This window comes from Nomascus leucogenys, chromosome 4 (genome assembly GCF_006542625.1).
Source record: "Nomascus leucogenys isolate Asia chromosome 4, Asia_NLE_v1, whole genome shotgun sequence".
NCBI classification, from domain to species: Eukaryota; Metazoa; Chordata; class Mammalia; order Primates; family Hylobatidae; genus Nomascus; species Nomascus leucogenys.
In genome coordinates, this window is record NC_044384.1 from 40,091,098 (window position 1) to 40,116,640 (window position 25,543).

Below are 25,543 nucleotides of genomic sequence, written 5' to 3' on the forward strand. Positions count from 1 at the left end.
GGCGTGTGCCTATAATCCCAGCTACTCGGGAGGCTGAGGCAGGAGAATCGCTGGAACCTGGGAGGCAGAAGTTGCAGTAAGCTGAGATCAGCTACTGCACTCCAGTCTGGGTGATGGAGTGAGACTCCATCTCAAAAAAAAAAAAAAAAAAAAAGGCAGTCTGGCTGCCCCTTGGCAGAACAGGTGTGCTGTGCTGAGGGGAACTTTATTCATCCAGGCTGCCTGGACATTCCAAAGCCAGCAGGCTGAACTGCAAATATGGTGTTTGTCCCCCTGCCTTCAGTGGTTCCATCCCAGGGAGAGATCAGAGTTCTGTCCCTAACACCCTGGCTGGAATTGCTGAGCTTCCCATAGGGAAGTTCTCCTCCCACCTGGTGAGGAGAGATGGATTGGGGTCCCACTTAAAGAAGCCGTCTTGCCATGATCTGCCATAGCAGCTGTGCTGCGCCGTGGGAAATTCCTCCCAGTCCGGACTGCCCAGACTCCCTGGAGCTGGCAGGCCAAAACAGCTGACTTGAGCTGCAGAAATGGCAGCTGTCCCTCTCCCAGAGAACTCATTTCAGGCAGTCTCCAGTCTGCTGCCACTAGCTGGCTGGCCAATGGGTCTTTAACTTGTGAGGTGCCAGAGGTGCCATGGGAGTGGGGCCCACGGAGTGACACCACTTGGCTCCCTGGCTTCAGCCCCCTTCCGAGGGGAACGCACAGAGGATCTCCTATCTCACTGGAATTCCCAGGGCTGGAGTATGCAAAACCTCCTGGGTCTCCACGCATGCCTGAGTGGCCACCAAGAATCCACACAGCTCTATGCTTCGGACCCAGGGCCTTGGTAACATGGGGTCACTAGGGCATCTCCTGATCCACGGGTTGCAAAGATCTATAGGAAAAGCATAGTTTCCCGGGCAAGGTCACACAATCAATCACTGCCTCCCTTGGCTGGGGTGGGGGCTCCCTTTTTACGTGTATTTTCAAAACTCTTTTTTGAGCTCTAAGAAGGTAAAAAATAATCATGCCAGTAGATTAGATAAAAACATTTTTGTAGAAATTGAGCAATTATCTATTTAACTCAGATCCATAGAAACTGACATTCACACAAGAATGGATTGTGGTTAGAATTCTGGAAGAGTAAGAACTGGTGAATATCTGTGCTTTGTTAAAGAAGATTTAATTGTTTCATTTGCTTTAACAACATGCCTAGGATTGAATAGGGAGGGTGTACAAAAGCATCTTTGGGGCATTTTGGTGTCTGAAGGTGGTGGGGAATGCAGTGCATGTGGATAACAGAGTTCAATTGTTACTTCAAATAATCTGGAAATATTCAGATCACCTCAGTCACTATTTGAGGACAAGAACAATGAGCTGGGAACCACGTGGGAGAATTGTGGCTGCTGAAGTTCTGCTCACAGAACGAGTTTTTTACATTAATAACAAGGGGTTTCACCATCAAACCTTTCAGCTGGAAGACTGGTTTTCTGAGTGCATTTTTAAAGAATACCCATTGGAGATATTTGCTACACAATGTACAATAATTTGACATTCTTCGAAGCAGCCAACAGAAGAGAAGGATCAGAAAGATACAAACTTTTAAGACATTGCTCATTCTAGCTTACTTTGAATTTTAAAGCCTCTTTTTCAGTGATAACAGGGTCTACAATGGGCGATCAAACTTGGAAATCACAGCTTGAAATGCCCATCTAGATGAAGTCATGCAGAAAATGAAACAAATCTGGCAGAACAAGACTGTGGTCAGAGAAACAAGACAATGTCAAAAGAAAGGGCAATAAGTAGATAATCAGTACCAATTTCTTTTCTTTCCTCCAACTCCCTCTTGCTCCCATGACCCAGTTTCTTGTCCAAAGGTAGGAATCTTAAGAGTGTACAGAAATGTCACATGCAGACCAGATTTGAAATATGCAGAGAATTCCGTAGAGACTCTGATGGCTAGGTAAGCTCACTTTAGCTGCACACCCACATCAAGAAGGTGAAGGAGACAATTCTGGGATAATAAAGATCTAGGAAGTATGTATCTGCCGTATATAAGTCAGAGCTTCAGAATCAAGCCAAGTGATGATGAAAGATGTCGTGGTCCTCCTAACTGATTCAGAACATCTATGTATGTCTCTCTTTTCACCTAGATTATATATTTGTTGAGACAAGGAGTTATCTTAGAGCTCTTAATGTTACCCCCAATACCTTGTACTTATGGGGCATTTGATATATGAATTTATTTTAGTAACTGTTTTTGCATGTATATGTATCTCTGTGTGTGTTTTGTTATTTGTTAATGAGCATTTAATATTAGATGATAATTTTTTTCCCAATTAACTGGTATTTATGGAGTTTTAAGGGTGTTTTTTTTTTTCTAGGCCACTGAAAACTTTCCAACTAAGGAAATTTTTTCTAATCTTGCCCTATCTAGCTACATTTTGAATATTTCCTTGGCAAAAATCATTAAGAATGACTCATTTCTCTAATTCTTCTTTTCCAGGGCACCGTTGAGCTGTTGCAACTGTTCTGCTGGTAAGTGCTTTTATGTGCTTGAGAGAAGTGGAGTGGAAACTAATTTTTCTGTGACCCATAATTTTATAATTTGTATTTTTAAGAAATAATCCATTTTCAAAGTCACTCTCCCTTAAGTCTTCATCTTTTGTTCTAACTTACTTCCTATATTAGATTTGTCTTAAAATTAAATGAAAAGTAGAAGAGAAAAAAATAGTAAAATCTCAGAAATAAACATACAGATTTTAAAAATATTAGAGCTGGGGACAAACTTGTTTGATACCTGGAGACATAATCTTAGGTTGAGTGGCTTGTTTAACATAACATGGTTGTCTGCTAATGGTTACAACAGAATTCAAAATTCCTAATTGTTCAGTGTATTATCTAGCAACTGATAGTGGCTAATTCCTGCCATGAAGTAAATAGAAAATATAAATATATCTTAGATACTAGAAAAATAAACTCTATTGAGGATGGTTTTATATTTGCATGTTATTACGCTATGGAATACAATTACACAAAAAATGTCTATTATACAATTTCATACAATTTTATAATAGCATTTAATGTTAAATGTGCTTTCATATACATTATCTCTTTTGCATCTTTTTTCCCATGAAATTTATATCTTTTTATTATTCCCAGATTAAGCCTCATAAATATAAAATGGTTAATAAGTGATGAATCTGAGATTTAACTTTAGTTTTTAGTTTTTTTTCTCTAGGAATCATGCCCAAAGACCCAGATTTCACCAGTTTTCTGGTGGAACAAAGTCTGTTAACTTTTATTCATGTCCTTGAATGGCCTATGTCCACATTCTTTCTCCTCAGGAGGTAGAGATTAGTTCTCTGCAGACTCCACAGCTAGACTGTGCATCTAGAATTATTTAAATGAATGTGTGAGGTGGCATCAACCCTTGACTCCATTCTAAACTGTAGCTGACCTTCACTTATATTGACCTTATTCTAAATTGGTCTATTTTTCTAAGTGAATTTAATGCTATCTGTTAAATTTATACAAACAGTTGGCTAGGTTTTTTGTTTTTTGTTTGTAAGAACCAAAAGAAGTAAACCAACAGGAAAAATAGATAAAAGTTAATAGAGTTATATTTCTTGGATTTCACACTAAGTGGGAATTCATTTAATACGTTTAATGGATGTTGTCTTTATTTTGTTTTGCTGTCACAGAACACCTGGGGTTGGGTAACTGACAAAGAAAAGAGGTTTATTTAGCTCATGATTTTGTATGCTGGGAAGTCCAAGAACATAGCACCACATCTGACTTGTTTCTGGGGAGGGCTACATGCTGGATCAAAACACAGCAGAGAAGTGGAAAAGTGAGTGAGTGTGTGCAAAGAGATCACGTGGCAATAAAGGAAGCAAGAAAGAGTAGAGAAAGTGAAGCTCACTTTTATATCAACTTGCTCTCTGGTAACTAATACAGTCTGTGAGAACAAGGATTCATTCACTCCCATGGGAGGGCATTCATCTATTCATGAGACATCTGCTCCCATGACCCAAATATTTTGCACTAGGACCTACCTCTCAACATTGCCAGACTAGCAATTAACCTTCAGCATGAGTTTTTGTGAGGACAAACCACATCCGAACCATAGCATTCTGCCCCTGGCCCTCCAAAACTTATGCCTTTCTTGCTTTCTTGGGTACAAAATATAATCATTCTATCCCAATAGTCACAAAAGTCTTAACTCATTCCAGTGTCAACTCAAAAGTCCAAAGTCCATGTGTAAGCCTGTAAAATCAAAAACAAATTATTTACTTCCAAAGTATAATAGTTGTACAGTCATAGGGTAAATACTTCTATTCCCCCAAAAAGAAATTCGTCCAAAGGAAGGAGTAATAGACCCCATGCAAATCTGAAACCCAGCAGGGCAGACATTAAATTTTAAAGCTCTAGCATAGTCTTTCATTCCATGTGCTGTCTCCAGGACATACGGGAGCAAGGGGCAGATGTCCAAGCCCTCAGGGAGTCCCATACCCATAGCTTTGCTGGGTACAGCCCATGTGACTACCCACAGGTTAGAGTTCTGTGCCTGTGGCTTTTTCAGGCTAGAATTATATCCTGGTAGTTTTACAGTTCTGGCATCATGGCAGCAGCCCTTCTTCAATAGCTCCACTAGGCTTATGGCTCTATGGTGGCTCTGGCCCTGTGACAGGTTTTTGCCTGGGCTCCTAGGATTTTTAGTACATCTTCTGAAATCTGGGTGGAAGCCACCAAGCCTCCATAGCTCTTGAATTCTATGCATGTGCAGACTTAACACCATGTGAAAACCACCAAGACTTATGGTTTTCACTCTCTAGAGTGGTAGTACAAGTCATACCTGGGACCGTTTGAACCATGGCTGCTCCAGGGATGTGGGGAACAGTGTTCCAAGGTGGGGCACGGCAGCAGCAATCTGGGGCTGTTCCTCAAAAATGTTTTGTCCTCCTAGTCCTCTAAGCCTGTGATGGGAGGGGGTGGCCTTGAAGAATTTTGAAATGTCTTCAGGGCCTTCAGGGCTTTTTCATTGTTCTGATGCATAGCACCTGGTTCCCTTTTATATATTATAATGTTTAGTAAGAGTAAGCAGTCTGCTTGGCTGCACCCTTGGGTTTCTCTCTGAAAATAGTCTTTTATTCCCTATCAGACAGCCAGATTGCAAATTTTCCAAATCTTTTTGCTCTATTTCCCTTTTCTCTAGAAGCTCACTATAAGTAGTTAGAGGTAACAATACAGCAGCCTGAGCGCTTTCTTGCTTCAAAATTTCTTCCACCAGATGCACTATTTCATTACTCTTAAGTTCAGCCTTCCACAAACCCCTAGAGCATAGAAAAAGTGCAGCCAAATTCTTTCCCATAGTTAAAAAGGATGAACTTTCCTTCACTTCCCAATAAGTTTTTTATTCATTTCCGTGAGGAGACTTCATTAAAACAGCCTTCACCATTTTTATTTCTTTAGTATTTTTTAAATATTTATTTTAATTTCTATTTTACCATCTATAATTCTAGCAGCATTTTGGTCACAACCACTTAACCGATTTCTAAGAAGTTCTAAACTTTTCCTCACCTTTTTGTCTTTCTCTGAGCTCTCACCACAATCACCCTTAATGTTGTATTTATGGCAATTCAGGCTTTTTGTGGTCTGCTCCAAATTTTTCCAGTCACTACTCCTTAACCAATTCCAAAGCTGCTTTATAGTATCTTTATAGCAGCATCCCACTCCTCAGTATGAATTTTCCCTCTTAGTCTGTTTTGTGTTGCTATAACAGAAAACTTAAGCCGTGTAATTTATAAAGAAAAGAGATTTATTTAGCTCACAAGTCTACAGGCTGGGAGTTCAAAAGCATAGCATCTCATCTGTCCAGCTTCTGGAGAGAACCATGTGCTAGGTTGAAACATGGCAGAGAAGCAGAAGAGTAGGCAGGCATGTGCAGAGAGATCGCATGGTGAGAGGGGAAATAAGAGAATGTCCAGGAAGCCAAACTCATTTTTATCACAACCCAAACTTTAGTAACTGATTTAGTCTTACAAGAGTGAAAATGCACTCACTCCTATGGGAAGGCATTAATCTATTCATGAAGGATCAACTTCTGTGAGCTAGACACCTCCCATTAGACCACACCCCCCAACACTGCTTCACTGGCCATTAAACTTCAACATGAGTTTTAATGGGGACAAACCACATCCAAACCATAGCAAATGTCATCTTCCCTAACAGATAGAATTCTTAATCTGGGAGGAGCCATTCACAGTGTATTTGGGGAATATTAAATACTTATGCATTAAAAATTACAATAAAATATAATCAGATAAAATTCAATGTTGACTATTCCTAATTTTTCTCTTTTAAGGCCAGAATTCATTTTATCAGAAAGTACACTATTGGGGTCCCTCTGGTTTGAAAACATTGGTTAAAATATTATTGTCTCCCCTAAATAGTTGTTGAGTACCTCATATGTGTCATGTACTATGAGAGGAATAGGGAGTCTGAAAGAGTTTCTGCACAGGCCTATCTGAGCAGGGGGTGGTGGTGGTAACTACTTAAGGAGATTAGGATCTCTTAAAGAAAGCAGAGACACATATAAGCAATCACTGCATATTATGGTTAGTGATATGATGTAATACAGCAGGGACTCCAAAGGAACGCAAAGAATAGACACACAATCCAACAAGGGAGAAAAACTGCAGAAAAATTTCTGGAAAAGAAGACCCATGCTCAGAAGCCTGGGGGACTGTTGGTCATTCTAGCAGAGGGATCACTGTGGACAAAGTACAAAGGACATAGACAAACCCTGAGAAAATAAAAGGTATTTCAGTGAGTCTAGAGTACAACACGCAAGGAGGAAAGTGGTGCAAATTAGGCAGGACTAGACATAGGGGAGATCTGACCTAAATAATGATGAAGAATAGAATTGGAGATACTTGGAAGTTGGAAGTAAGAGGACTTTCTGATGCATTGGATATTAGTGGCAAGTCGGGAATCTAGGGTGAGCTTTACTTTTCTGACTAAGATAGAGGATAATTTGCTGTGCCCTTGACTAGGAGTGGGAATATGTTAGCAGGGAAAAAAAAGATCATTTCAGAATGTAAAAATGTGCAAGGATTAGTGTTGCTTGAATTGCCCTAAAATATCCCCAAGACAAGCAAAAGGAAAGCATGTATAAACATGTTTTTATGCTCCACAGAAAACATTTTAAGAGTTTCATCCTGCCTATGACCTGAAAGTGTGCGAACGTGAATGTAGACGTTTAGAGTCATTCACATAGGATTATTCTACCATTGCCTTGGAAGGTGAGATGGTAGCATCTCTGTCTTAATAAGAGACATCTCTCTAAACACGAGTCTTCCTTTTTAAAAATATGAGTAAAGCCCTTGTGTGACTCCCAGACACAACAGAAATCAGGTATGTTGTTGGCAGGAAACCAGCATAAGTACAACCCCACAGATCTGCAGAGTTTGTTGTTTTTGACACTGCTTCTTGGTAATCTAACATCTGCTTCTCATTCCTACTAAGAAGCTGTCTGGTCCCTGAGGCTTTTCTGATCAACCCAATTGAACAAGATAGTCTCCGTCCTCTGAAGCCCATGAATAATATGTGTCATTCTTAAACCTTGATCATGAATTTCTTTGTGTTGTAGCTGCTTTTTGTTTTTCACTTGTATATGTCTTGCCTGTCTGGTAGCCTGCTTGCTCTTTGAATCTAGTTGTAATTTCTATACAGAACTCATTGGATCTTTATATCTGGCCATATAATAGATACACAATTAGACAGAGGATTTGCTAAATTATTTTTTTAATGATGCTTTATTTTTGGGCACTCATACTGGGAAATGTCATCAGTACTTCATATAGCTTCTTTAAAAGGTTTTAATGAAAATACCAATCAATCTTCATGGCTGTTAAAGGGCATTGCTGCTGTGTCTTAATAAATTTAAATGATCAGATGTTCTTTAAGAAAATCTTGCTAATAGAAGAAGCCTAGTTATTTCAATAAAAGTAATAGACAATGTTCTGGTGTAAGAACAGAATTAAGAACCTAATTATAGTTCAACTATGCGGTAGTAGGCTACCTAATTTATAAAATTGATGTGTTTCGACAGGCATGGTTTTTTCTACTCTGTGTGAGTGCATGTGTGTGTGTCTCTGTGTGTCTCTGTCTCTCCATTTATAGCGTTGAACTACGTTTTACTTTAATTTGAAATAGCTCTGTGTTAAGAGGTATTGTGTGCCTGATTCTGTGGGCAGGCTGGTAAGGATTTTGGCAAAGACACATTCCTAAAAAGGGATGGCAACTTTATTATTGCACTGTACTTCAAGGCCCTAAGACATAATAGAAATAAAATAAATTTAATTTATTAAAACATAAATCCATTCTGCCTACCTTGTACTTTCCCAAAGTAGTCAAATATTCAGGACAGGATACTTATAACAAAAAAAGACAACATGTACTGAATGGGCCAATGAAATAATAAAATTCAGAATGACATTCACTGGGTCAGTCTGCCACCAAATGTTTGCCAATTGCCCACTTTGATGTTAGCTTTATATTTTGCACCATTTGGATTGCCAGGAAGGCAAAAAAAAAGTTTTTTTCCCTCGAAAATCTCTATAGCATTTCTCGGGTATTGATGCTGATAGAAAGCAAAAAACTGAATGTAAGTAGTAAAAGAGATATAGAAAGAAATTAATATTGAGAATACATTAAGTGCCAAGAAAAAAAAAAAGACCATTTAGTTCACATACGCACTGTAATTAAACTTTATACTGAGGGAACTAGAACTCATTTGATTAGGTAAGTTACTCAGATTCAAAAAGCTTGACTTTTCTGCTAACTAGATTGCCTCAGTATAAGGGCTAAACTCTACAGAAAGGGAAGCGGGAGATACCGTATACACTGATATTAGACAAATCTGAATTTGATCAAAGTCCCTTGTTTTTCCAATTAAAAAAAGAGCCAAATGAAATATTTTACACAATTTAAATAATTAAATGCAAGATTTGGGGGCTGTAACAGAAATACTCAAAAATCTACTTAAAACAGTTTAATTAAAACTTAGTATTATATGCTTTTTTAATGTTACATATTTAAAATGTGTTTATCTGGTGATATTGCAGTTTTCTACTCTCAATTACATGAAATAATTTTATTTAAACTACTCTTGGTCATCTTTAATGTTATTAGCTTCACTAGAGCTACACGTTAAGTCATTGGATACACTTAAATTTTCCAAGGCTTACTATATTTGTGGATGTCTAATATGTTTAAGATAGAGTGATTTTTTGTATATAAGTATTTCTATTTTCAAACAATCTCAAATTTTTGCAGGTACAATGCAGCATCTTTTCTTTTCCTGAACCACTTGATAGTAATTTTTTTATTAGATTTCCCAATACCCCCTGGTAACTTCAGTGTATATGTTTGTTTTTATGAAAAAGGCATTTTTCTATATCAGGAGTCAGTGAACTGTGGCTCACAGGCCAAACCTCACCTGCTACCTGTTTTTGTAAATAAAGTTTGATTGTAATACTTCCACATTTATTTGTTTACATGTTGTATATGACTGCATTTATACGACAGTGGCAGATTTAAGTAGTTGTGACTGAGGCTGTATGGCACACAAAGCCTAAAATATGTACTCTGGATCTTTACAGAAAAAAGTTTGCCAATACTTGTCGCACATAATATAGTACAACCATGAAAACTAGAAAAGTAACATTGCTGCGTCACTACTTACCACCTAATCTGTAGACTCTAGTCAAGTGTCTATAATTGCCCCAGAAATGCCCTTTAAGGAATCTTTTTCATTTACTTTCCATGTCTCTTTGGTCACATTCAATCTAAAATGCCTCCATGAAAGCCTTTCTTTGACTTTCATGACCTTGACACTTTTAACGATTATAGGCCAGTTATTGCAATTTGGGTTTCTTCTGAGCTTTCCTTGCAATTAGAGTCAGGTTATGCATCCTTGGCAGGACTGTCACAGACAGACACACCTGCTGGGTCCTTCCCATTGCACCCTTGCATGTGTGCTCAATTTGATCACTTGATTAGGGTGGTGTCCAGCAGACTGCTCCACTGGGATATTACTTTTCTTCTCTATATATTTACTAAGTATTGTGTGTTTTGACACAATATATTTAAATATATATTATATTATATATAAATATATAAATATACATTATAAATTTATTATATATAAATTGTTATATATAATATAATAATGTATATAATATTTATATAAATACAACTTTACATAATCATTACATAATACATTACATATTATATATTATATATATTTATTATATACATTTATATATAATATTATATATATTTATTATATACATTTATATATAATATTATATATATGTTTATATATTCTCAGAGCATGTATATATGTGTTTATGTGTGTCCCCAGGATTTGATGTGGTGAAGGGAACTTAGTCATTACTTATTCTACTTTTACAAGAAGGTATTTGCCTTAAACTGAAAATTATCTCAAAAGCAAGATCTTTTCTAAGATTAAATAAATAACAGTTTGCTTATTGTGGCATTTCAGACACTGGAGAAGGTGGTACATAAGAATCATGATGACTAAAATATCAAACCACTGTATCATTTAATGAATCCTTTTAACTTCATTAGGTGTATGTTTAATGATCCCTATTCATGTGGCACCTGTTATTTGCAGCCCGTAAGACAAATACATGAGAACATGTCTGCACATCACCATACAGCTCTAAAGAAACTCCTGTCCTCAAGTCTGAGCCTTCCGTGTTTTTCTTTTTAAACTCATACATACCCATCATTTCCCTTACCACCTCTCATAAATAATAGTTGTTCCAAAAACATTTGTTAAATAAATGACCAAAGAATGAACAAATGATTATGCACATGCTAAGACTGGCCTTACAAGCCAGCATACTATATTTTGCAAAAGTACTTCTGACTAATTCTTTGGAAACTATATGTTGCACACACACTTGAGAGTTATTGAAAAGGTGCTATATAATTAAAAATATTGATTCATAGAAACATAAACCTAGAAGGGACAAATAAGCCAACTTTCATTTGGTCTGTGTCTACTGCACTTTAAAATGGAAGTTTATTTTTAAAAATCAAATAGGTTGTTTAGCACCCTGCAAAATAAAAACCACTGACTAGATTATTTTTTAAAAATCAATCCATTATCTTACAGCTGTGTAGACACACACTTAGAGATTTCAGACAGGTAAACTAAAACATAAGCACACGCTCAGCTATATATTCTGAGATGCCCAGGGCCTAGCAAGCACACAGCATTTCTTTGTTAGCTCTTTGGTGAGGCTTACACACAGGAAGTTAAGCCTAAGCTTTTGTATTTTTTTTCTGTGTATCTCTCATAGATATTTTAAATTTATTCTTCCTACCTAAATTCTGCCCTAAATCAGAAACATTCAGGGAAAACCAATCCATAAGCATTTTCTTTAACTTTTTCTGTGTTTCATCCATCTGTGAACTAACTAGAATGAATTCCAAAGGCTTGGAAAGGATTAGGTTAAGATATAATCTTGAAAATACTTAATAAACATAGGGAACTGGAACACATAACATTCAGCCAGGAATCCAACTGACTTCTACTCAAAGTGGCCCCCTACGATAAGCCTACAGACTTGCAGAGCATGAATCCACAGATTTGATTATATTATCCCTCCATTTCCCTAGCCACAGGGGTAAAGCTTTTGCCTGCATGTCTCAGTGCCAATCCAAACAATGATATGACTTACCACTTACAGCCATGGCGCGTATTCCTCATCAGAAGGCTTTATGAATGGGAGCTCATTAATCAAGCAGTCATCCCAAGAGGCAGAGCAGAGGCAGAATCTGAGCTTGGAAGGTGTCTGGAAACTGCCAGGTGCAGAAGCATGCATTTACTCGCTCGTTCATCAGTGCCTGGGTGTCAAAGGGGCTTTCTAAATAACTATGCTGAGTAATGCTCCAATTCTAGTTTCTGCATTTCTACATATTTCACAGCCTGTGCCTATCAGCTCCAAGCAGATCCTAACCTTTGCCTTTAGACAGACATCCATTTGAAATCCGTCTTTAGCAAATATTAAGTTTGTGGGTCTGGACAACTTAGTTGAATGTTTTGATCATTAATTTTCTCATCCATAAAACCAGGATCTTTATTTTCTACTGTTGCTGAGAAAATTTTTTAAGGTGACATAAGCAAAGAACCTACCAGGGTCTGATTACATGGCTGGCTTTCTATTAATTCTTTAAGAAAAAGTGTGTTATAATTGCTTCCCTGAGGCACTCTCATTTCTCTGTTATTTTGGTCACATCATTATCATCATATCTCTTTTACTGAGTGTGACTGTTTGCCATGCTATTGCATGTGTGGGGAATGTGTGTATGTTTATGTATGCATGTATATATGTATGCATAGTAAATCACCTTTATGTATACATAGTTAAGAAACCTGGAAGGGACTATGATTTATGTGATTTATTCATGTTAAGCAAATAATATTCACATTAACTCTGTGAATAAATATTGTTCTCATTTTACAGCTGAGGAAACCAAATCTGAAAGATTAAGAAACATGAGCAGTATCAAATGACTAGACTATATCTCAGCTGAATTCAAATCATCTTTTTTAACTCCACCATCTACCTGCTCTATCTGATATTAAGAAACATTCCAAGAAGAATGTCTGCAAAGAGGAGAGACTGAGAATTACTAGCCACTCAATTAGGTCACTTAACATCTTATATTAGCTGCTCATTTCTTTTGGGAGCAAGGAGAACTGGGTTCTCATTCTTCAGCCAATGAGCTGGAGAAACCTGGACAAATAATTTAATTGCTTCAGGCTTAATTGTCCAATCACTGAAATGTAAGAAAATAAGAGATAATCTTTAAATTTACTTTCAATTAAATAAAACATTGATTCTTAATACATATTTGAAGATATACTAGAAACTGAATGTGCAAATTAGGATAATGAATTGCACTCTAAATTTAACGTGCAAGAAATGATGTATTTTATTTCTTATTTATATAAGAATTATATATCTCAACATGCTTTCCATGTTGAGATATATATCTCAACATGCTTTCCATATAATAAAAATATTTAATATATGTGTATTGGCCCTTGTAGTATGCAACTATTTTCTATCAAAATGTTCATCTAAATGTTCACAACCACTCAGTGAAGAAGACATGGCAGGTGCAATGCCCCTTTTGAAGATGAAAACACCAAGTCATTGAGAGTTTGAATGAGCTCATGTTTGTGAATATATTGTGTCTTCCTTAGGACTAAATTACTACTATAGTGAGTTGAATAGTGTTGCTCCCTTCCACAAAAAAAAGCCTTCATTTCCAACTGAATTTTCCTAATGTGACCTTATTTGAAAATAGAGTCTTTGCGGATGTAATTAATTGATGTAAGATGAAGTCATACTAGATTAGGGTGAGACCCTAAATCTAATGACTAGTGTCTTATAAGAAGAGGAAAGGAGACACAGACACACTGGGGAAGAGATTATGTAATGAAAGTGGCAAAGATTGAAGTGATGCATCTGTAAACCAAGGAATGCCAAGGGTTTCCAGCATCCACCAGAAGCTAGGAAATGTAAGGGAAGGATTTTTTCCCCAGAGCTTTCAGAAAGTGCATATCCTGGTGACACGTTGATTTTAGACTCCTAGCCTCCAGAACTGTGATAAAATAAATTTCTTTTGTTATAAGCCACTCAGCTTCTGGATATTTTATTACATCAGTGCTAGGAAAATAAAAAGTTACCAGAAAGTAGAAGTCTCAGCACCATGTTTTCTGATTATGTGAGCCTAGATTAGGGTGAGGACAATGAGGACAACACAAGTGGATAGATTTAAAGAATTTGTTATTTCCTTCCGCACCCATGTACTGAAGTGACTGGCATGATCTAATATATGATTTAAGAGACTGTTAAAACAAAGGAACAAAGCTGGGGGCAAAGAAGCCAGAGGGAAGACTACACAGCAATGCATGAAAAAGATTATGGTGGATAGATACAGGTGAATAATGATGAAGATGCTGAGAAGGTTGCTCACTTTATAATATACTGGTGTCAAGTCATGGGGATAAGAGAGCCGCAATAATAGAAGTTTAAGTTAAGAGAAAGGAGTGTTTGAAATTGAGATTTTAGAGAGGTGAGGCTATTGATGGTGGTTTTGACAATGGGATTAAATGATTGAAGGAAGATGGAAGAAGAAACATTTGAAGTACAGAGGCAAAACAAAACAAGTCAAATTTTTGAAATTTCATTTTACTGGCCGGGCGCGGTGGCTCACGCTTGTAATCCCAGCACTTTGGGAGGCCGAGGCGTGCGAATCACGAGGTCAGGAGATCGAGACCACGGTGAAACCCCGTCTCTACTAGAAATACAAAAAATTAGCCGGGCGTGGTGGCGGGCGCCTGTAGTCCCAGCTACTCGGAGAGTCTGAGGCAGGAGAATGGCGTGAACCCGGGAGGCGGAGCTTGCAGTGAGCCGAGATCACGCCACTGCACTCCAGCCTGGGCGACAGAGCGAGACTCCGTCTCAAAAAAAAAAAAAAAAAAATTTCATTTTACTATGGTAAGAACACTTAACATTCAATCTACCCTCTTCACAAATTTTAGGTATACATTACAGTATTATTGATTATAGGCACAATGCTGTACAGCAGATCTCTAGAGCTTATTCCTCTTGTGTAACTGAAATTTATGACCATTGATTAGCAATTTCCCATTTTCCCCACCCCCAGCCCCTGGTAACTACCATTCTGCTATTTGATTCTCTGAAGTTGGCTCTTTTAAATAGTTCCCTAAGTGGAATCATGCAGTATTTGTACTTCTGTGATTGGTTTATTTCACTTAGCATAATGTCTTTGAGATTCATTCATATTGTTGGATATTGCAAGATTTTTTTCTTTTTTAAGGGTGAATAATATTTCATTGTATACTTTTACAATAGTCCCTGAATATGGCCGAATACTGTAAGTTATCTCTTCCTTAGCTTCTAAAGGGCAAATACTGTGTCCTAGTCGTCTTTGCATTACTCATACTTATCATAATCCTGTTACTAAAGAACTTAGAAAGTGCTTGCTGTAGGATTAAATTATTAGAGTATTATCTATGTCTGATTAAGCTGATTTCTAAAAGAGTTTCTACTTCAAGTAATTAATGATGTACTAGTGTTTTAACACTTGTGGTGTAACTGGAAGTAGACAAGATCAATATACTTACACACACACACACGCACACACACACACACACACACACACACACACACACACACACACTCCCTTACTGATTCTGCACTTTGGAAAAGCACAATGTAAGCACCCAAAGTACCTAAAGCAGAAAAGGAGGTAGCGTGGCTGTCTGTGACCCAAGGCACAGGGATTCTGCTGTCAGCATGAGCTTTCATGGAAGAAAAAGGGGTTGAAAGCTACTTTCTCCATAAGTAGTAGTATGTTTATGTATTATTCACAGTAGCAAATAATTGCAAAATGTCGACATTTCATCTTCCTCTTAAGAGCTTCTTTAGATTAGTGACCTAATTAACCATTAAGAAGAAAAGGATTTTTAAGCGTAAATATGAGAAGAGAGAGTGTTTCTTAGCAACAATTTGTGATCTTAAAATGTCACAGGCAGGCACATCACGGAGGTGCTACCAACCAGCACTTTTCAAAATATGATTCTGTGTCAAAAGCGTGTGCTGTGGATTTGTATTTTTTGTCTTTATTCTGAAACAAGCAATGCAAATATAGATATGGTTGCCCGAGAGATTTCCTTCTCTTTTTGAAAACCCTTCAACATTTTCTCTGACAGCCTAGGAAAGGTTGTTTTTAATCTGTTTAATTTGAGGCTGTATTCTCCACAGATAATGCCATATTTTCTCTTTCAGTTCCTGAGCATGTACATAGGAAAAAAGACAGAAATGTCTCTCCTCATACACACTACATTTACATACATATACACACACACCCCTAAACATAACATATATACATTCAATGCCCACATACAACACACATGCACAGACACACAGCATACACTAATATACAACCCAAACATGCATATATAACACATATAATTATGCACTTAACACACATGTACACATTTATATGCTGTCACATACATACCACATGCATACTTATATAACCATAACATCTACATGCACAACATCAAATGGCATATTTACATATGAATTTTAAAGGCATCTCCTTAAGTCCTGACACACATGTCAAGGTGTGACATCTCCTAGGAGATCTCAGCTGGAAGCATTTCTGAAACAGTCTTTCTCACAGTTGACAGTAACCTGACCTTTTATTCAGGCTGTCCACAGGGACCAGGAATGAGCAAGATACATAAAATGGGAAAACACAAACAAACATCTACAACCATGTAGATTTCTTTTAAAAAGGTCCAAGTCTGCTTTAAATCTATTCTACCTGGCTTACATTGCATACTGAGATAAGGAAGTTCTGTTATCAGAAACAAAGGTATTTTAAGAACATGCCTTTCTTTTGGGGGTGATGATCAAAGGCAGAGTCTAGATAATACACTATATTATGCAAATCAACATAGATTAAATTACACTGTTTTATTACAGCGTGAAATTTCTAAAATCTTCTCAAGTAGTTGAACACCATCTCAAAATGTCCTTCCATTGTTACACACACACACACACACACACACACACACACCCTTTATAAATAAACCTTTTAAGAGTGTTTGCTTTTTCTATTTGTGTAACTACCGCCTTTGTAATCACCAAGCATAAATAGTGGGTGCTAATAATTTTTTGATGAATAAATAAATTCAACTTTAAGAATTCATATTTACTTAAAGCATCAAATGGGAACTATAATATGTAATTTATTTAAGAACTACTGAGACCTCACTAGGAGCCAGGCAATATGCAAGACCTTACTAGATAGAAGATATGAGAAAACCCTGCCCTCCAAGAGCCTTCAGACTCTTGGGAAAGACATCCATTATAATATTTAACATTAGTGCTATGGTAAGGGAAGGCACAGAATACTGCTAGAAAAACAGAAGGGAAATCTAACCAAACTTTGAGAGTCAGGAAACTCTCCATCTCAGGTCCTTCCTTACTTTCTGAACATAACTTTATTTCCAGAAGCAGGTACTTGAAGGCTTATGCGCTGAGGCAAAGAAAGCCACATTGATGGTGAGGAATCAGAAATACACATTGTGGTATCACAATGTCTGCAAGGCTTGAACCATCCATTCTAAGCCCACACTTTGTGGCAAATTTTGACAGGAAAAAAAATAAACTGTTTAAGAAGCCATTTCAGATCTCAGTTTGGATGCTGTAACAATAATACAGCTGTGAGACCAACTTGACTTTGTTGGGATTAATGACATCCCCCTATTTCTTTGTTGTACTTGTTTGAGTCCATTTTAATGACTTTGTGGGTTAGGCAAAGTCATATTGACAGAAGGCAGATCATGGCTTTTTAGAGGATCAAATGAGGGCAGAAGTTATCTACAAATGGGTATGAGGGAATTTGGGGCCATGATAGCAATACAATATATTCTGATTGCATGGCTGCAGTTATGCATCATTATGTGTTGTTCAAATCTCACATAACTGTATATTTAAGAAGGTAACTGTTTGTTACCAATTTATTATTTTATTTCAGTAGGTTTTGAGGGAACAAGTGGTGTTTGGTTACATGAATAAAATCTTTATTGGTGATTTCTGAGATTTTGGTGCACTCATCACCCAAGCAGTGTACACTGTACCCAATGTGTAGTCTTTTATCCCTCACACCCCTCCCACCTTTTCCTTCAAGTCCCCAAAGTCCACTGTATCATTCTTATGTCTTTGCATCCTCATAGCTTAGTTTCTACTTATGAGTAGGAACATACGATGTTTGGTTTTTCGTTCCTGAGTTACTTCACTTAGAATAATGGTCTGGAGTTCCATTCAGGTGGCTGCGAATGCTATTATTTTGTTCCTTTTTATGGCTGAGTAGTATTCCCTGGTGTGTGTGTGTGTGTATGTGTGTGTGTGTGTGTGTGTGTATGTGTGTATATATATATATATATACACCACATTTTCTTTATCCACTGTATCTGACTGATGGGCATCTGGGCTGGTTCTATATTTTTGCAATTGCAAATTGTGCTGCTATAAACATGTGTGTGCAGGTGTCTTTTTCATATAATCACTTATTTTCCTCTAGGTAGATATTCCCCTATTTCTATGTCCTGTCTGTGTCCCTGTCTTGGACCTCCAGCTCTCATTGAGGGCTTCAGCTGCTGAGAACATTTTCCATGTGTACGTGGATATGTATCTGTGTATGTTTCTGCATGTGCATGTGTCATTGTGTCTATATGTCTATGTGAGTGTGTATATGCATATGTATGTGTATAGGCATGTCCTACAGCACTTTGTTCATGACCAATTGGTTCCAGCATGTGCCTTGAGTGACGGAGCAATGCTCACTCCAGAAGTCACTGGATTGCTCTGGTTCAGACATTGGCACTACCAAAGGTTAGATAAAGTAGTTTGTGCCAAGCCATCTCTGTGGAAAGGATGATCTCTAGAAACAGCGGAAGGAGAAAGTGTCTCTATGAGATTGAGTACACCAGCAACTAAAGGGACTGAGGTCATGCATTCCACTTCTGAGCTTATGGCCACATCCAACTCTTACAAAAAATAACCTTTCTCTCTTGCACTCTTAGTAATTTGGCCAATTTTACATGGACTTGTGGTATTCCTTTACTTTTTGGCTTAAGCATATATATGACTCCTAAGGCCATGAAAGCCCTAACCATTTGGCTGAGGGTGGTATTTTCAGGAACTCCACCAGTGAAGCAGATACTATGTATTGGACAACATCATGTGTTCCTAATGACAGGTTCTTATTCAAAAGACAAAGAAATATTGTTAGAAAATTCAGGCATAAGTTTGAGTGGCAATAGTGACAAGAGGAAAGTCTCAGCAGCTGGTCTAGCAAGGTTATCCATGATAGCTGCTTGTTGCAGGAAGCATCAATTGAGCGAGTTTACATGTTCAGTTCTGATATTTTCTCTAGAAGATGTTATTTTTTTCCTCCAAATTTTAGGTAAGAGACAGAAGACCAGTTGGGATGGCACAGACGTTGTTCTTCCTCTTAGGGTTCCCCATTGGTTGTTTAAATGGAGATTATCGTTTGGGCCCCTAACCAATGTCATCATTTCATGTCTCTTTGCTCTCAAAGAGGTTTGGTAATCCTTGATTTGAAAGTGGTACTATTTATAGTACTATTCATATCGGGAGTAAGGAGAGTCATAAGATGCTGAGGATTTGGGGGGAAATGAGCAAACAAAAAAGCAAGGAAAAAAGTTCAGATGTACATATTAGAAATTCTCTGGGTTCTGTCTCTGAAAGAAAAAGGAATAAATCAAAACCATACTGAGATACCATCTCACACCAGTTAAAATGGCCATCATTAAAAAGTCAGGAAACAACAGGTGCTGCAAAGGATGTGGAGAAATAGGAACACTTTTACACTGTTGGTGGGACTGTAAACTAGTTCAACCATTGTGGAAGTCAGTGTGGCGATTCCTCAGGGATCTAGAACTAGAAATACCATTTGACCCAGCCATCCCATTACTGGGTATATACCCAAAGGATTATAAATCATGCTGCTATAAAGACACATGCACATGTATGTTTATTGCGGCACTATTCACAATAGCAAAGACTTGGAACCAACCCAAATGTCCAACAACGATAGACTGGATTAAGAAAATGTGGCACATATACACCATGGAATACTATGCAGCCATAAAAAATGATGAGTTCTTGTCCTTTGTAGGGACATGGATGAAACTGGAAACCATCATTCTCAGCAAACTATTGCAAGGACAAAAAACCAAACACCGTGTGTTCTCACTCATAGGTGGGAATTGAACAATGAGAACACATGGTCACAGGAAGGGGAACATCACACTCCGGGGACTGTTGTGGGGTGGGGAGGGGGGGAGGGATGGCATTAGGAGATATACCTAATGCTAAATGATGAGTTAATGGGTGCAGCACACCAACATGGCACATGTATACATAGTAACAAACCTGCACATTGTGCACATGTACCCTAAAACTTAAAGTATAATAATAATAAAATTTAAAAAAGAAAAAGGAAACTTATCTTTAATAACCTGTAAAAGGAAAAAATTAAAAGAATCAAAGTTCTTGGCCCAATAGCCTCCTAGCTCTACCATCCAGAGAGCTCTATTTGATGTTGTAACAGCCCGTGAGTAGATAATGTCACTATCCATGAGAAAACAGCAATGGGCTGGCTTCACACATGCTTCAGACTCCTGTCACCAGGCAATGTATAAGCAGGTTGTGCAAGTGAAAGATTGGTGAATCCCGACAGCAGAGACTGCTTTTCCCCTTTACTGACTAAAACCAGATGGGATAATCCTCACATAAAAAGCAGCCAGAAATTCTGTACCAATTGCCTGAATCCCAATCAGTTTTTTTTTTTTTTTTCTCATGGTTATGGTGTATTTCATTCCAATTTCAAATCTAATCTCTTTTGGTTACTGAGCAAAACTAGGTGACTCCTCTGAACTCCTGGTCTGTAGCAAATGAGGGAAGATGTCCTCACTGAAAGCCCATTTTCCCTCCTATCAGCAGTTGTTAAACTGTTTCTTATTACATTCTATTAGTTACTGCAGAATGTATGTCAGTTCCTAGGTTAGTTTCCACAAAACTCATCTCCCCAGAGATTTTCAGGTATAAATTCCAGCAGTCATTAATTCAATTTACAATTTATGGAAGTGAGGCATTTAAAACTATAATTCTTGTAGAAACAGATTCCCAAAGCAAATTGATTCTTACAAAAAAATGTCTTTTTGAAATGATTTTGCTTATATTCTGTTTGAAAACAAAGAAAAATATGTTGATTCTTAGTCACATCTTCTCTCCAAGAAGAAGTTTGTGCAAGAGGTCAAAGTAGTTAAAAGACTGACAAAGACCCTAAATTAATTTTTCCTTCCTTCCTTCCTTCCTTCCTTCCTTCCTTCCTTCCTTCCTTCCTTCCTTCCTTCCTTCCTTCTTTCCTCCCTTCCTGCCTCCCTCCCTCCCTCCCTCCCTTCCTTCCTTCCTTCCTTCCTTCTCTTTTTCTTTCTTTCACAGGGTTTTGCTCTTGTCACCCAGGCAAGTACAATGGCATGATCTTGCCTGGAGTACAATGCGGTGATCTTGGCTCACCGCAACCTCTGTCTCCTGGGTTCAAGCAATTTTCCTGCCTCAGCCTCTCGAGTAGCAGGGATTACAGGCATGCGCCACCATGCCTGGCTAATTTTTGTACTATTGATAGATACGGGGTTTCACCATGTTGGCCAAACTGGTCTCGAACTCCTGACTTTAGGTGATCCACCCGCCTCAGCCTCCCAGAGTGCTGGGATTACAGGCATGAGCCACTGCACCCGGCCTGAATTTCATTTTACAAGGGGTGCAACCCTGTTGATTTGGGCACTGAAGACACTATGTTTTCTGTTCTAGCAAAAACTTTACACTAGATCTGTCTACTTCTCTTCACCTCCACTGATGACCAATTCAGCCATCATCACTCATCTCTCAGCTGGGCAACTTCAAGACCATTTCAACCGGTCTCCAGATTTCTAATCTTGACAACCTACCAGCCATTCACCTAGCAGCAGTTACTTAGAAACACGTAACTTCCCTGCCTGAACCTTACCAATGACTTCTTATTTCCCATAGAATAAAATCCAATGCCATATTTTGTGCACTGCTGACTTCCAGACCTCCTTGTGAATGACACTCTACCTTTTCCATTGTATACACTCTTCCTGGCTTTCTCTGCTTTTTCTAACAGCACTCATTATTAGTTCCATCTTTAGGCTTTGCACTTGCTATTGCCTTTGCCTGAGCTTAAACTTTCTGGCTTCTCTGTACCATGCAAGCTGTAGGTCAAATGCCCTGTCCTCAGGGAAGCCTTCTTTGATCACCCATTTGAGAGTAACTTCTCAGTCAATCCCTGTGACATAACCCTTTGCACTGTCTTTGTAGTACTCAGGGCTATTTGGAATTATGAGTACACAGGCAGTGATAGCTAGCCACTGGTATTCTTTCTATAGATATTTTAGGAAATTTGATCTGAACTTCTATCATTGGATTATAACTTTATTAGTTATACTATTAATCCTTTGATATATTATCTATATCTAAGGTTCATTCCAGCCACATAATCCCATGGTTGAACATAGAGTTATTTGGAAAGATTTTAAGACACAATGTTTTCCAATAAAAAAACTCTAGTATGCTGTCAAAGCATACGGCTTACACTAGGCAAAGAATAACATGATTGTGAGCATAGAACGGACCAGGTTCCTAGCAATATGCCATAAAAATTTGCCACTCCACTGATATGTGACCTTTATAGCTTGTAGCTTTTAAAGTCATACTCTTACCCAGTGCTGCATGTCATGCTCATTAACAATTAACCCTATAGACTGCTGAGTGGCATTAGTATCTTTTACAAGAAAAGCACATGATTTCATTTCACGCAAAATGAATATAAAAGGTCATGCAAATAACTCAACTGTTTTCTTTCTATAAGTCACCATATGAGCTGGAAGAAAACCAGCACAACTTAATTCACAGGAACATAAGCCAACAACTTCATAAGGAAGATAAAGGTGAAGGAAATAGAGGCATGAAAATTTTACCTGTAGGGTGACATAGTAAAAGATACAGAATTGGGTTCCCGCAGTCATGTCTGAGATAGATGGTTGGAAATCCTCATCTGTGCAGGGATGAAAATCCAAACATCCCCAGACTGGATGGATTTATCTTGCTACTTTATTAAGCAGCCTTGCATCCCTGGATTATTTGCATTTGCATTAATGACTCTATATTAATGTAATAGCTTTATTACCACACATAACCATTATTTGGTCATCCAGTTCACAAATAGGTGTTTCTGTTTCTAATAATAATAAAACTGTTTGAACTTGAAGATGTTGGAGTTAAGCTAAGAAGTCCAGCAATGGTTAAGAAAAACTTATGAATGAGATAAAAAGGAAATATTTTATTTATAAATAGTTGAAATAGAACTCCATTGTATAATATCATTTTTACAAAAATGCAAAAACAGAGAGGAAGTTGCATCTTTTAAACCTGACACTCCTTAAAAATGGGTGTACTAAACAGCATGAGAAAAACTTAACTATGGTGACATACGTTCAAATTCAGAATTGTTTTCTTTTCCAAGTGGTAAAATTGTGGAAAATATGCCCGAAGACAGATAGAAGATTTCTAATGGACAGATGCCTGTTATTTCCTGTAGCAATTATCTGTTGTGGAAATCTTTAGACAATTTAGCACATAACTAAAATTGTATATAGAACTATTATTTGTTTAAGCTCAGTTTTATGGATGGAATTAAAATATTAAAAACATTGTATTGTTGTAAAAACTTTTAAGTTCACATTGTATAATTTCCCATCTAATATGAAGTCATTGTATGGTACAGATACAAACTGTGGTTTCATTTCTGCTGTAATATTTCTAGTGATGGGGTCATCATCATCTGTCAATTTATGTAGTTCCCAGTACTTTAGGTTTTTTGGCATTGAGAACCAAAGTCCAATAGATTTCTGCAACCCACTCTTTCTGCGGTTTCTGAGAATACTCTACTCCTCTTCCACATACAACTCTCCAACTATTTAAGGACCTGTTTTGTAGTAAGCATGTTAGTCATTCCTCATAAGACAGAGTTTCTTGTTTCTTAATTACAAAACTAGTTTCCAGTTTCACCTCTTGTCTGAATACAATTTTTAGTGCATTTGATTTGTAACCAAAATGTGGTATCTGGAATTGAATGAAGTTCTTTAACCATGGCCTATGTCATTTCTTTTTTTAAGATGCCATAGTTCTATTAATGTAACCCAAATTTTGTTAGTCTTTACATAGTTACATACTTCATCATTGGCTCATATTATTTTGCAGTCAAACTTCTATTATTTTTTCTTGTCATAAGCATGTAAATCTTGCAAATCTCCTCACCAGAAGGTGGTGACTGTGCTTAATATAATGCCCAAAGAAGCCAGAATGTGTTTTCCTCTTCCATTTTGTCTAGCATAGCCTCATCTCATTTCCCACACTATATATCCACTTGGCATTTTGCTCCCTAATTGTGTTTGTGCAATTTACTCTTATTTACATACCCAACAAGATTGCCTACAGATTCTGTCTGTCTCAATCTTACTGGACTTTTAAAGCTCATATCAAGTGTTTCCATCCATGTCATATTTCTATTTTTTTTTTTTATTTTTGAGACAGAGTCTCACTCTATTGCCCAGGATGGAGTGCAATGGCACTATCCCAGCTCACTGCAACCTCCGCCTCCCGGGTTCAAGCAATTCTCCTGCCTCAGCCTCCTGAGTCGCTGGAACTATAGGAGTGCACCACCATACCCCGCTAATTTTTGTATTTGTAGTAGAGATGGGGTTTCACCATGTTGGCCAGGCTGGTCTTGAACTCTTGACCTCAAGTGATCCACCCGCGTCAGCCTCCCAAAGTGTTGGGATTACAGGGGTAAGCCACAGCGCCTGGCCCCATGTTGTATTTCTTGATGAGAATGGTCCATCGTGTTTTATTCTGTCCTCTGAATTTTCATAGCTAAAGAATCCATTTCCTTTGAGATTAATCCCACACAGTTTTGTATTGTAATTGAGCTTTTTATAAAAAATATACTTTGGCAGCCCAGCTAGGACATAAAGTGTTTAACAAAAGAGATTTTATTCTTTGAATTTTTCTAAATATACCTAATGAAGACTCAGGAAATTCACTCCATGAATACTTTAAAAGTGATAACAAAAATGAAAAAAAAATTGTCTATCACGGTGGCTTGAAGAAAATTAGACTTGGGTTTCCACCTTGAAGGAACCTTGCCATATGTTTATGAGGCTTTGTCTCATTTCATGATAATTTGATCTTTGCATTAAGTGCTGATCTGCAGAAGGGATTACAGAGAGAGAGAGTAGTTCCAGCACTGTTGTGAATTATCCGTTCTGTTCATTGTCAAAACTATAATGTTGCTTGTTGGGCATTGTTTAGATTTTTGTCCCTTGGTATATATATGCCATTTGATAGGTTTTGATTTAGGAATATGTTTTGCATAATATAATTATGTCTTGCATAATTCTGGCTGGATTCTGGGTATTTTCTTTTTTCCTGAAGGTTCTAAATCTTTATGTATGATCTTCTCTAAAAAGCACAAAATATATGTGAATGTAAGTCCCTGTGTGTCCACATATATGACATTTATTGAATGCCTACTGTGCACTACTCACCCTCTGCAGGATTTACTGGGATTGCTTTCACTTTGTAGATTAGGAAAGTGAACCTTTAAGGAGTTAAATAACTTCTTCCAAGGTCACACAAATAATAGGGGGTGAAGCTGAGATCTGAGGTTCACATCCTTTCTGTCTTATTTGACTTTTATTCACTCTGCTACATTATTGGGACAGTGCTAAGGGAGAGAGAGAAAG

The 25,543-nt window shown here is 37.6% G+C and overlaps 1 long non-coding RNA gene across 2 annotated transcripts in view; it reads left to right on the forward strand.

Moving 5' to 3' along the window:
• The window catches only part of LOC101178870, a 596,799-nt gene that overhangs the window by 47,427 nt on the left and 523,829 nt on the right, over positions 1–25,543 (forward strand). Inside the window, exons 1-2 of one of the 2 annotated variants that reach the window (XR_001115581.2) lie at positions 1,853–1,942; positions 2,486–2,517. This is a non-coding gene — a long non-coding RNA (uncharacterized LOC101178870). Of the gene's footprint in view, positions 1–1,852; positions 1,943–2,485; positions 2,518–25,543 lie in introns of those variants that run through there. The other variant, XR_004029569.1, reaches the window with a different exon arrangement.